Source organism: Saimiri boliviensis, chromosome 1, assembly GCF_048565385.1.
Source record: "Saimiri boliviensis isolate mSaiBol1 chromosome 1, mSaiBol1.pri, whole genome shotgun sequence".
Classification (NCBI taxonomy): Eukaryota; Metazoa; Chordata; class Mammalia; order Primates; family Cebidae; genus Saimiri; species Saimiri boliviensis.
This window is the reverse complement of record NC_133449.1, coordinates 51,107,057-51,119,245: the sequence shown is the minus strand read 5'-3', so window position 1 is coordinate 51,119,245 and position 12,189 is coordinate 51,107,057. Positions and strand designations below refer to the sequence as shown.

At 42.9% G+C, this 12,189-nt stretch overlaps 1 pseudogene; it reads right to left on the bottom strand.

The window, feature by feature from the left end:
- Nucleotides 1-1,052: 1,052 nt before the first annotated feature.
- Nucleotides 1,053-2,442, bottom strand: LOC101042143 (large ribosomal subunit protein mL45-like; annotated as a pseudogene).
- Between the last annotated feature and the right edge of the window lie 9,747 nt (nucleotides 2,443-12,189).

Here is a 12,189-nt window from a genome sequence, read left to right as displayed (position 1 = left end):
CATAAAATGTAGTATAATTCAGCCTTAAAAAGGAAGAAAATTTTGATACATACTACAACAGGGATGAAACTTAAAAATGTTATGCTAAGTGAAATAAGCCAGACGCAAAAGGATAAACATTGTATAATTCCACTTATATGAAAAGCCTAGAATAGTTCGATTCATAGAGACAGGAAGTAGAATAGCGGTTATCAAGAGGGAAATGAGGAGTTACTGCTTCATGTACAGACTTCCAGTCTGGGATGATGAAAAGTTTCTGGAAATGGATAGTGGTGAAAGTTACCCAACAATGTGCATGTACTCAATGCTACGAAATTGTACACTTAAAAATGGTTAAATTGGGTTGGGTGCGGTGACTCATGCCTGTAATCCCAGCACTTTGGCAGGCTGAGGTGAGTGGATCACCTGAAGTCGGGAGTTTGAAACTAGCCTGGCCAAAATGGTGAAACCCCATCTCTACTAAAAATACAAAAATTATCTGGCTATGGTGACGCATGTCTGTAATCCCAGCTACTCAGGAGGCTGAGGTACGAGAATTGCTTGAACCCAGGAGGCAGAGGTTGCAGTAAACCGAGATGGTGCCACTGCACTCCAGCCTGAGCGAGACTCCATCTCAAAAAAACAAAAAAGGTTAATTGTAAATTTTATGTTCTGTTCCCCCCTACCACCACTGCAGCACTCTGACAGTGTTTTATTTCAAACTCTGATCTCTGCCCTGTGATTACAAAGAGAATTCTGCTGGTTATCTCCCACAGTCCCAGCTGTGGGAAAAACTGGTATCCAACGTTCTCTGAAACATACTGCCTTTCTTCTAGACTCAGAAGCTAGACGTACAATTTAAAACAGAAGAACAGGATGCATGGCCGTGTTACACCTGTCACCTGCCTGGTCCCAGCCATCAGCTATGGTTGTTGATGATGAGACTGCTGAAAAGACCTGACAAGGACGGGAGAGAACAAAGGTAGTTCTTTCTATAGCATGATGGGGATGAAAGATGTCAAACTTCCAGAAGCCTCATCCCCCACGCTTCACCCCAGAAGTTATTTTTGCCATCAGGCTAGCTGAGGCTTTGGGGCCTCTCCTTGTGCCTTTTCATATTGTTCCCCTGGTTTCAGCTGAGGGCCAGGGATCATCACCGTCTTAAGGATAGTGCTTAGATGGGGAACAATCCTGCCATGCATTCTCCAGCTTCCATAGGGGTTTGTCAGGTGCTTTTCAAATAAAACATACTCCAAGACACCCTTGGGTACATCTTCCTGTCCATACAACAACCGGCCAAACTGGTCATGGATGGCCAGAGTCTGCTGGGTGTGCATGCCTACGGTGACCTGGCCATATATGTTGCCCTCATTTATCAGATTTGAATAGCAAACTTAAACCACATGACAGGGCTCTAAAGATTCCATGAAGCTCCAGCAGATGGTCTTATATTTGATATCCCAGATCAAGTCTGGAAAAGTGTTCAGTTACCAAGGTATGAAGTTGGTCATGTGTGAGTTGTTTAGACAAAGGTAAGGTTCAATAAAGATATCCTTAGCTTTCTCAGGGAAGTCCTTCGTTTCAAAATTGTCATCATACTTATTTTTTAGACAAAGTCTTGCTCTGTCGCCCAGGCTGGAGTGCAGTGGCATAATCTTAGCTCACTGCAAACCTCCACCTCCCGGGTTCAAGATTCTCCTGCTTTAGCTTCCTGAGTAGCTGAGATGACAGGCATGTGCCACCACGCCTGGCTAATTTTTGTATTTTTAGTAGAGACGGGGTTTCACCATGTTGGCCAGGATGGTCTCGAACTCCTGACCTTGTGATCCACCCACCTCAGCCTCCCAAAGTGCTGGGATTATAGGCGTGAGCCACCACACCTGGCTGTCAACATACTCTTTTATCTTCTGGATTAATTGTAATGCCACGTTATTCTTCATTCGTTCAATTCTCTGTTTCGGTCCTTCCTTCGAATGCCTGGCCGAATGTCATCTCTTTCGAAGGAAGGACCGAAACAGAGAATTGAACGAATGAATTACATGCCTGTAATCTCAGCACTTTGGGAGGCTGAGGCGGGCGCATCACCTGAGGTCAGGAGTTCAAGATGAGCCTGGCCAACATGGTGAAACCCTGTCTTTGAAAAAAAAAAAAAAAAAAGAGATGACATTTGAATAATTTGAATATCACCCTCAAGAGGAACATAGGCATCAAAGATATCAGCTGTACAGGGCAGATGTATGGGCCAATCCAAAGGTTCTGAGGAATAACCAGTCCTGCTTTCCAGGCATGTTCCATAAGCTCCTTTTCTGTTTTGTATTTAGGTTGATAAATAGGAGGTGTGAAACATTTTTTAATTTTTACTGGAAATATAGCTGCAGACTGAATCACCAGAACTAGCTGCCAAGACCACCAGCCCAGAACCCTCAATAAAAGAGACAACCCCTGAGGTATGGGGGCTGTCATTTTGTTCACACAAAGGTCACGGGAAGGTGTTTTTATCTTTTATTTTTTATTATTTTTAGTTTTTGAGAGGGAGTCTTCTCTATCTCTCAGGCTAGTAGAGTTCAGTGGTGCAGTCTCAGCTCACTGCAATCTCTGCTCCTGGGTTCAAGCGATTCTCATGCCTCAGCCTCCTGAGTATCTGAGACTACAGGCACACACAGCTAAGTTATGTATTTTTTAGTAGAGACGGGTTTCGCCATGTTGGACAGGCTGGCCTCAAACTCATGACCTCAGGTAATCCACCCACCTTTGCCTCCAGAAGTGCTAGGATGACAGGTGTGAGCCACCATGCCCGTCCAAAGCTCTGTATATTTTATCACAATGTTTAAAAAGGAATGAAAGGCCAGGTATGGTGGCCCACACTTGTAATCCTAACACTTTGGGAGGCTGAGGCCAGAGGATCCCTTGAGCCCAGGAGTGTGCCAGCAGCCTGGGCAATATAGGGAGACCATGCCTCTAAAAACAACAAAAAAAATTAATTAGCTGGATGTGGTGGTACATGCCCGTGGTCCCAGCTACTTGGGAGGCTGAGGTGAGAGGATCACTTGAGTCCAAAAGATGGAGGCTGCAATGGGCTGTGACCATGCCACTGCACTCCAGCCTAGGCTATAAAGTGAGATGCTGTCTCAGAAAAAAAAACAATAACCAGGAAGAACTGACGCATGCCACAGTGCAAATGAACCTCTAAAACATGCTAAACATGCTAAATGAAGGAAGCCAGACACAAAAGGTCACATATGACATGACTTTATTTATATGAAACATTCAGAACAAGCAAACCCATAAAGTCAGATAGCAGCTTAGTGGTTTACCAAGGCCGGAGGAGAAAGGAAGGAAAGGAAGATAGAGAGTGACTGCTAATGGGAATGAAATCTCCTTTGCAGGTTATAAAAATATTTGGGAACTAGTTAGAGGTGGTGGTTGTACAATATTATGAATATACTAAATGCCACTGAATCATATACTTTAAAATGGTTAATTTTATATTATGTGAATTTTACCTCAAGTTAAAAAATCTTACTTGATGCTACATATCAGCTGGGATTGAAAAAGAAAAATAAATTTAAAAATACTTGAGAATAGAGACGAAACATGGAGACTCCATAATGACTAAAGAAATTGAATGACTATTTGAGGATCTTCCCACAAATAATACGCTAAACCCAAATGGATTTACAAGTGAATTCTTCCAAATGTTCCGACACCCAAATGTGTAATTGAGTGGAAATATGAGAAAAAGTTTTAATGGCTGGAGAGCAGAGTGTGGAATGGTGTGGTGCTTGGCGAAAGGTGGGCTGGAGAAAGGGGGCGAGAACGGTCATGATAAGAGTCTGCCATGGGGTTTGGACTATCTTAAGCGGCCTTGGGAAGATTTTGATAAGTCTGAGCAGGAGAGTGAAATATTACCTTTGAACCTCTGCCTTATGTGGTGGGTGGGTTTGACTATAAATAATGCTCTCAATAACAATTATGGGTATAACTTTTAAATTTTAAAAATTTATTTTAAAAATATCCTTGTACGGGGACCATTGTAATATTCTTGGCATCATTCTAATTTTAGTATATGTGCTGCTGAAGCAAATGTCATATAACCTTTATAGGCTTTCATTACCAGTGCCTTTTCTTTGTTTACTATTTTCATTTTTTTCTTCTATTCTTTTATTTATTTATTTATTTATTTATTGAGATGGAGTCTCACTCTGTCACCCAGGCTGGAGTGCTGTGGCGGGATCTCGGCTCACTGCAACCTCCATTTCCCCAGTTCAAGCAGTTCTCCTGCCTCAGCGTCCTGTATAGGTGGGATTACAGGCATCTGCCACCATGTCTGGCTAATATTTATTTTTATTTTTATTTTTAGTAGAGATGGAGTTTCACCATGTAGGCCAGGCTGGTCTCGAACTCCTGACCTAGTGATTCTCCCACCTCAGGCTCCCAAAGTGCTGGAATTACAGGCATAAGCCACCATGACCGGCATCATTTATTTATTTTTTAACATTACTTCTACAGCTAGATCTTGCTCTTTTGCTCAGCCTGGAGTACAGTGGCGCGATCTTGGCTCACTACAGCCTCAACCTTTTAGGCTCAAATGATCCTAGCACCTCAGCCTCCCAAGTAGCTGGGACTGCAGTCACCCACTACCATGCCTGGCTAATTTTTTTTGTATATTTCATAGAGAGGGGGTTTCTACCATGTTGCCCACACTGGTCTCAAACTCCTGGGCTCAAACAAACTGCCCACCCTGGCCTCCCAAAGTGCCAGGATTATAGGCACGAGCCATTGCACCTGACCTCTTCCATTCCTTTAAATGTGATCTAAGACATAATGACCAGAAGTTTTAAAAATGAGTCTGTTTATTAAGATTAATTCATCCTTCTAAACTGTTGATATGCTTATTAATTCTGTCCTAACCATGGTCTTATTTTATTATTATTTTTTGAGACAGAGTCTCACTCTGTTGCCCAGGCTGGAATGCAGAGGCACAATTTCGGCTCACTCCAACCTCCACCTCCCAAGGTTGAAGATCCTGAGGAGCTGGGACTAGAGGCATGTACCACCACCCCTGGCTAATTTTTGTATTTTTAGCAGAGACAGGGTTTCACCCTGTTGGTTTCAAACTCCTGAGCTCAAGTGATCCACCTGCCTTGGCCTCCCAAAGTGCTGTGATTATAGGCATGAGCCACTGCGCCCAGCCTCTAACCATGATTTTAAACATAACTTGTTTTTGTCTCTTTTTTCTAACTGTTTATTTTTGTATTTTTAATATTTATTTATTTAGAGACAGGGTCTCATTTTGTAACCCAGGCTGGTATGGTCATAGCTCACCACAGCCTTGAACTCCCAGGCTGAAGTGATTCTCCTGCCTCAGCCTCTGGAGTTGCTAGGACCACAGGCATAGACTGTTACAGCTGGCTATTTTTTTTTTTTTTTAATTTTTAGTAGAGAGGAGGGCTTAATATATTGCCCAGGCTAGTCTAAAACTCCTGAGCTCAAGTGATCCTCCTGCACTGGCCTCCCAAAGTGTTGGGATTACATGTGTGAACTTTTTATTCGGGAAAATTGTAAATATACTGGAAAGTTAGAAAGTTAGAAAGAATGGTGTAATGAAATCTCATGTACACATCATCCAGCTTCAGTAAATTTCAAGTAATGGAAAAATCTCTTTTATCTATACTGTCACCCACTTCTTTACCCTCATCGTTTTGAAATAAAACCTAGACATTATATCAGTTTGTTTGCAAATATTTTATTATTAAACATAATCATGTTCCATTATAAAATGAAATTACTAAACTTCAATTCTCAGGTGTCTGTTACACATGTTGGTATATCATGGTTATTGAAGATATTCCAAAATTACCTTTTTTTTTTTTTTCAGACGAAATCTCACTCGTCTCTCAGGCTGGAGTGCAATGGCGAAATCTTGGCTCACTGCAACCTCCACTTCACAGGTTCAAGTGATTCTCCTGCCTCAGCCTCCCGAGTAGCTGGGATTATACGTGCCTGCCACCACACCCAGCTATATTTTGTATTTTTAGTAGAGACAGGTTTTTAGCATGTTGGCAAGTCTGGTCTCGAACTCCTGAACTCAGGCGATCCACCTGTGTTGGCCTCCCAAAGTGCTGGGATTACAAGTGTGAGCCAATGCACCTGGCCTCCAAAATTATCTTTAAAAATAAAATGTGGGCTGGGAATAGTGGCTCACACTTTTAGTCCTAGCACTTTGGGAGGCCTAGGTGGGAGGATCACTTGAATCCAGGAGTTCAAGACCAGCCTGGACAACATAGCAATATATTATCTCTATTTTATTTTTAAGGTAATTTATTAATTAAAATAAAATGTAGTGTGTATATTTGGAGCTTTGTTCACAGATGTCAGGAAAAATTATAAAATGCACCATTACCCATTTGAAAATAGCTTTTAACCTGGTTTCATTGACAAGGTGTCTCTAAGAGAAAGAGTAACAACAAAAAATAAAAGCAAAAGAAAAAAGAAGAAAGAAAGAGTAACAGATACAATTAAAAATTATTTGTTGGCATGCACGGAGAGGGGGGTGATACATAAATACATAAATAAATATTGTTTGTTAACTTTGTATAAGACTTTTTGATATATTTCTCAGGAATTGAGAGAGGGAAAAACACTAATACCCTGGCATTATTTTCTTCACTGAAATGTTTCCATTTATTTTACTTGTTTATTTATTTTTGACCTAGGGTCTTGCTGTCACACCGGCTGGAATGTAGTGGCATGGTCATAGCTCACTACAGCCTTGACCTCCAGGGCTCAAGTGATCCTCCCACCTAAGCCTTCAGAGTAGTTCGTTCTACATGTGCATGCACCACCACATCCAGCTAATTTTTTTTTTTTTTTTTTTTTTTTTTTTGAGATGGAGTTTTGCTCTTGTTGCCCAGGTTGGAGTGCAATGGTACAATCTTGGCTCACTGCAACCTCCACATCCCAGGTTCAAGTGATTCTCCTGCCTCAGCCTCCTGAGGAGCTGGGATTACAGGCATCTGCCACCATGCCCAACTAACTTTTTTTTGTATTTGTAGTAGAGACAGGGTTCCACTATATTGGTCAGACTGGTCTTGAACTTCTGACTTCATGATCTGGCTGCCTTGGCCTCCCAAAGTGCTGGGATTACAGGTGTGAGCCACTGCTCCCGGTCCTCACATCCAGCTAATTTTTAAACTTTTTCATAGAGACAGGGTCTCACCATGTTGTTCAGGCTAGTCCGGAAGTCCTGGGCTCAAGTGATCCTCCCATCTTGGCCATCCAAAGTCCCAGGATTACAGGCATGAGCCATATGTATGGTCAATAAAAGATTTTTAATTTTTTTTATTTTTTTAAAGATGGGGTTTCACCATGTTGGTCAGGCTGGTCTTGAACTCCCGACCTCAGGTGATCCGCCTGCCTGGGCCTCCAAAGTGCTTGGATTACAAGCATGAGCCACCACACCCAGCGCAATAAAAGATTTTCAAGCAAAATTATATTAGGATAAGATTCTGGGAGGAAAAAAGAAATATAAAATTTCCAACTTTATAAAGGTTGTTTATGTATTTTTCAGTGGCTGATAAAATCAAAGTCACTGGAATTTAGATTATAGTGGATAAATATAAATTGGAAAAACAATCTTTTTTATTTTTTATAAAATTATAAAAAATTTTTAATTCTTTTAAAACTTAAAATTTAAAAACTTTTTAAAAATTTGTTTTTTTTTTTTTAAAAAAGATAGAGATGGGGCTTCTCTGTGTTGGCCAGGCCAGTCTCGAACTCCTGACCTCAGGTGTGCTGCCCACCTCGGCCTCCCAGAGTGCTGGGATTATAGACGTGAGCCACCGAGCCTGGCCTAAAAAATTTTTTTCTTTAGAGATGGGGTCTCACTATGTTGCCCAGGCTGGAGTGCAGTGGCTATTCACAGGCCAGCTCCCACTACTGATCAGCACCAGAGTTTTGACCTGCTCCGTTTCCGACCTGGGCCAGTTCACCCCTCCTTAGGCAAGCTGGTGGTCCCCTGCTCCTGGGAGGTCACCATGTTGATGTCGAACTTAGTGTGGACACCCAATTGCCCTAGCGCACTACAGCCCAGAACTCCTGGGCTCAAGCGATCCTCCCACCTCAGCCTCCCAAGTAGCTGGGACTACAGGCACGTGCCATGGCGTCTGGCTTTTTTTTTTTTTTTTTTTTTTAGAGACGGGGTTTCACCATGTTGGCCAGGATGATCTCCATCTCCTGACCTCGTGATCCACCCACCTGGGAACTCCTCTCCCTTAACATCTGCCTGAAATATTTACTGATTTTAAAAATTATTTTTTCAAGATTTCCTACCACCAGGAGCCACTTGATCCACCCAATCAACCTTAGGGTCTCTTCCTTTTCTGGTTCAACAGTGCACCCATCCCTGCCTCAATCTCACCTACCCTTTCCCAAACTCTGTTCCCATCATCCTAAAGCCCAAGAGTCTCTCAACCTGGTTGGAGCTCTGAGCTGCCTATAAACTTGAAAGAATTTGTATACCCATGACTAAGAAGAACTTTTTCTGCCATCATTTAAGTCACTTAATTGAAAAGTGCATTTGTCCCTTGGTATCCAAAAGGGACTGAGTCCAGGAACTCCCTCAAATACCAAAATCTGTGGATGCTCAATTCCCTTATGTAAAATGGCATAGCATTTTGCATATAACCTACATACATCCTCCAATATACTCTAAATCATCTCTAGAGTATTTATAGTACCTGATAGAATGTAAATGCTATGTAAACAGTCATTGTACTGTATTGTTTAGGGAATAATGACAAGGAAAAAAGTCTGTGCATGTTCAGTACAGATTTTTTTTTTTTCTTTTTTGAGACAAGCTCTGGCTCTATCGCCCAGGCTGGAGTGCAGTGGCACAATCTCAGCTCACTGCAACCTCCACCTCCCGGGCTCAAGCCATCCTCCTACCTCAGCCTCCCTGAGTAGCTGGTAGCTGGGCCTACAGGTGTGCACCACCATACCCAGCTAATTTTTGTGGGTTTTTTTTTTTTTTTTTTTTTGTAGAGATGGGTTTTGTCATATTGCCTGGTCTTGAACTCGTAAGTTCAAGCAATCCTCTCCCCTCCATCTCCCAAAGTGCTGTGATTACATGCATGAGCTACCACACCCCGACAGATGCAATTTTTTTGCCATTTTTTTTTTTTTGTCTTTTTTTCTTTCTCCAGTGTCAGTGTTGATCAAATATTTCCAGTCTGCAGTTAGTTGAATCCACCAATGCAGAACCCATGGAAACAGAGATCTGACTGTATTGGGCCTTGAATCATTTAGGTTATCTCCAGAGCAATCCATGTAGCCTCCTGTATCTTTGTCTATGAAAGACCTAAGGCCGAAGGCTGACTTTGACCTCAAGGTGAGTGCCTGAAGGCATCAGGTAATCACAGCCCTCTGGGGTCACACTTGTTTAATACCTCTCAATGGTGCCAAATACTGCAGACAACAGAATGCAATCTCCCAATTTCCCTTTTTGACTGGGACCTTATCTTACTAACCTCAGTTAAGGTCACTTTCCTCATCTCCTTTCTCACTAAACTCGATCACCCCACTTTTCCTCAGCCTCCGGTCTAATCTCTTCTGCCCCTCTCCTCTGCCTTTGCCTTCAAGGTCCTTTAGCCTGGAGTGTTTTCAAGACTCCTTCCATGATTGGCTGCCTCTTTCTCTTTGGGTTTGTTGCAATTTAACAGTAACTGTCAAGATGTAAGATATCTGCCCATGAGCCCATATGAAGAAATATTCATATAGTACTCCATAACATTAAAAGGATGCTTATTGCAGCAATTTTTATTTTTAATTTTTACACAGTCTTGCTCTTTCACCCACGCTGGAGTGGAGTGGTGTGGTCATAGCTCACTGCAGCCTTGAACTCTTGGGCTCAAGTGATCCTTTCACATTATCCTCCCTGGTAGCTGGAACTATAGGTGTGCCACAACTTCTCACTAATTTTTTATTGATTTCTACCTTTTATAGAGATGGGTCTAACTATTTTGCCCATGCTGGTCTCTAACACTTGGCTCAAGAAATCCTCCTGCCTTGGCTTCCCAAAGCACTGGGATCACAGACATGAGCCACCACAATTTCTTTTCTTTTTCTTTTTTCTTTTTTTTTTTTTTTTTGAGAGGGAGTGTCGCTCTTGTTACCCAGGCTGGAGTGCAATGGCGCGATCTCAGCTCACCACAACCTCCGCCTCCTGGGTTCAGGCAATTCTCCTGCCTCAGCCTCCTGAGTAGCTGGGATTACAGGCATGCGCCACCATGCCCAGCTAATTTTTTGTGTCTTTAGTAGAGACGGGGTTTCACCATGTTGACCAGGATGGTCTCAATCTCTTGACCTCGTGATCCACCCGCCTCAGCCTCCCAAAGTGCTGGGATTACAGGCGTGAGCCACCGTGCCCGGCCTCTTTTTTTTTTTTTTTTTTTTTTTTTGAGACAGGGTCTTGCTCTGTTGCACAGGCTGAGGTGCAGTGACACAATCATGGCTCATGGCAGCCTTGATTTCCCGAGGCTCCAGCAATCCTCCGGCCTCAGCCTCCTGTGTAGCTGGGACTGACTATAGGTATGTGTCACAACGCCCAGTTGATTTTTAGATTTTCTTGTAGAGATGGGTGGGGGGTGGGGGGTTCTCACCATGTTGCTCAGGCTGATCTTGAACTCCTGGGCTCAAGTGATTCTCCTGCCTTGGCCTCCCAAAGTGCTTGGATTACAGGTGAAAGCCACCCACCACATCGGCTTTTTTTTTTTTAATAAATAAGGTGTTTCACAATGTTGCCCAGGCTTGTCCCAAATTCCTAGGCTCAAGCAATCTCTTGCCTCCACCTTCTAAAGTGCTGGGATTACAGGCATGAGCCACCACACCCAGCCTCGCCATTTTTTAAGAGAGAAAAAAAAATGTTAAGAATGTAAATACCCTTCAAGAAAGGGATGGTAAAATGATTGTACATATGCAGCCATTAAAAAGAATGAAGTAGATCAGGAAGTCCCGGCAGGGGTAGAGGTCCATGGTACTGACTATTGCATGTAAAAGAAGAAAATCACAGCACGTATAGAGGGTGTAGTCCCATTCATGTAAACACAACAAAGCCACCATGCTTGTGTAGATATATAGAAAAGGTTCCAGAAAGCCTCACACCAACCAAGAGTGGAAGAGTAGGAGAAAGAACAGTTTTTGTTTCCTCTGCTTATTCCTATTTTGTGTGAGCATTTTACAACAACTGTGTATCTATGAAATAATATAAATTTGAGGTAAATTTGAAGGCAAGGAGCTATCTGCAAATTGGTGTCATGCTAGGGAGATACGATCTTCCAAAGAGATACCAGAAGTCTTGAAGCAACCTCCCTGGCACCTGCCTTGAGCTAAGCAGGTAAGATGTGACCCATTGCCTTGTTGCTGGAATTGTCAGTTAGATGCTTATTGTCCATGGCCAGGCACAGAGGCTCATGCCTATAATCCCAGCAGTTTGAAAGGCTGAAGTGGGTGGATCACTTGAGGCCAGGAGTTTGAGACCAGCCTGGTCAACATGGTGAAACCCTATCTCTACTAAAAATACAAAAAATTAACTGGGGTGGTAGTGGGCACCTAAGCTACTTGGGAGGCTGGAAGAGGGTGAGTCAGGAGAACCGCTTGAGCCCAGGAGGCAGAGGTTGCAGTGAGCTGGAGTCGTGCCACCGCACTCCAGCCTAGGTGACAGAGTGAGACTGTTTAAAAAAAAAAAAAAAAAAAAAAAGATGCTTATTATCCAGACCAGGATTACATCTTTTGACCTAAAGCTGTTAGATGGCAGGCAGGCACAGTGGCTCATGCCTGTAATCTCAGCACTTCCGGAGGCTGGGGTGGGCAGATCATCTGAGATCAGAAGTTCAAGACCAGCCTGACCAACAAGGTGAAACCATGTCTCTACTAAAAATACAAAATTAGTCAGGCATGGTGGCGCATGCCTATAATCCCAGCTACTTGGGAGGCTGAGGCAGGAGAATCGCTTGAACTAGGGAAGTGGAGGTTGCAGTGAGCCAAGATCACACCATTGCACTCCAGCCTGGGTAACAAGAGTGAAACTCCATCTCAAAAAAAAAAAAAAAAATTGTTGGATGACACAGGCTGGGCCACCATGGGCATGGATGTTATCGTGGTTAGTGTGTTAGGCCATCCTTGCATTCTTATAAAGAAATACCTTTCTTTCCA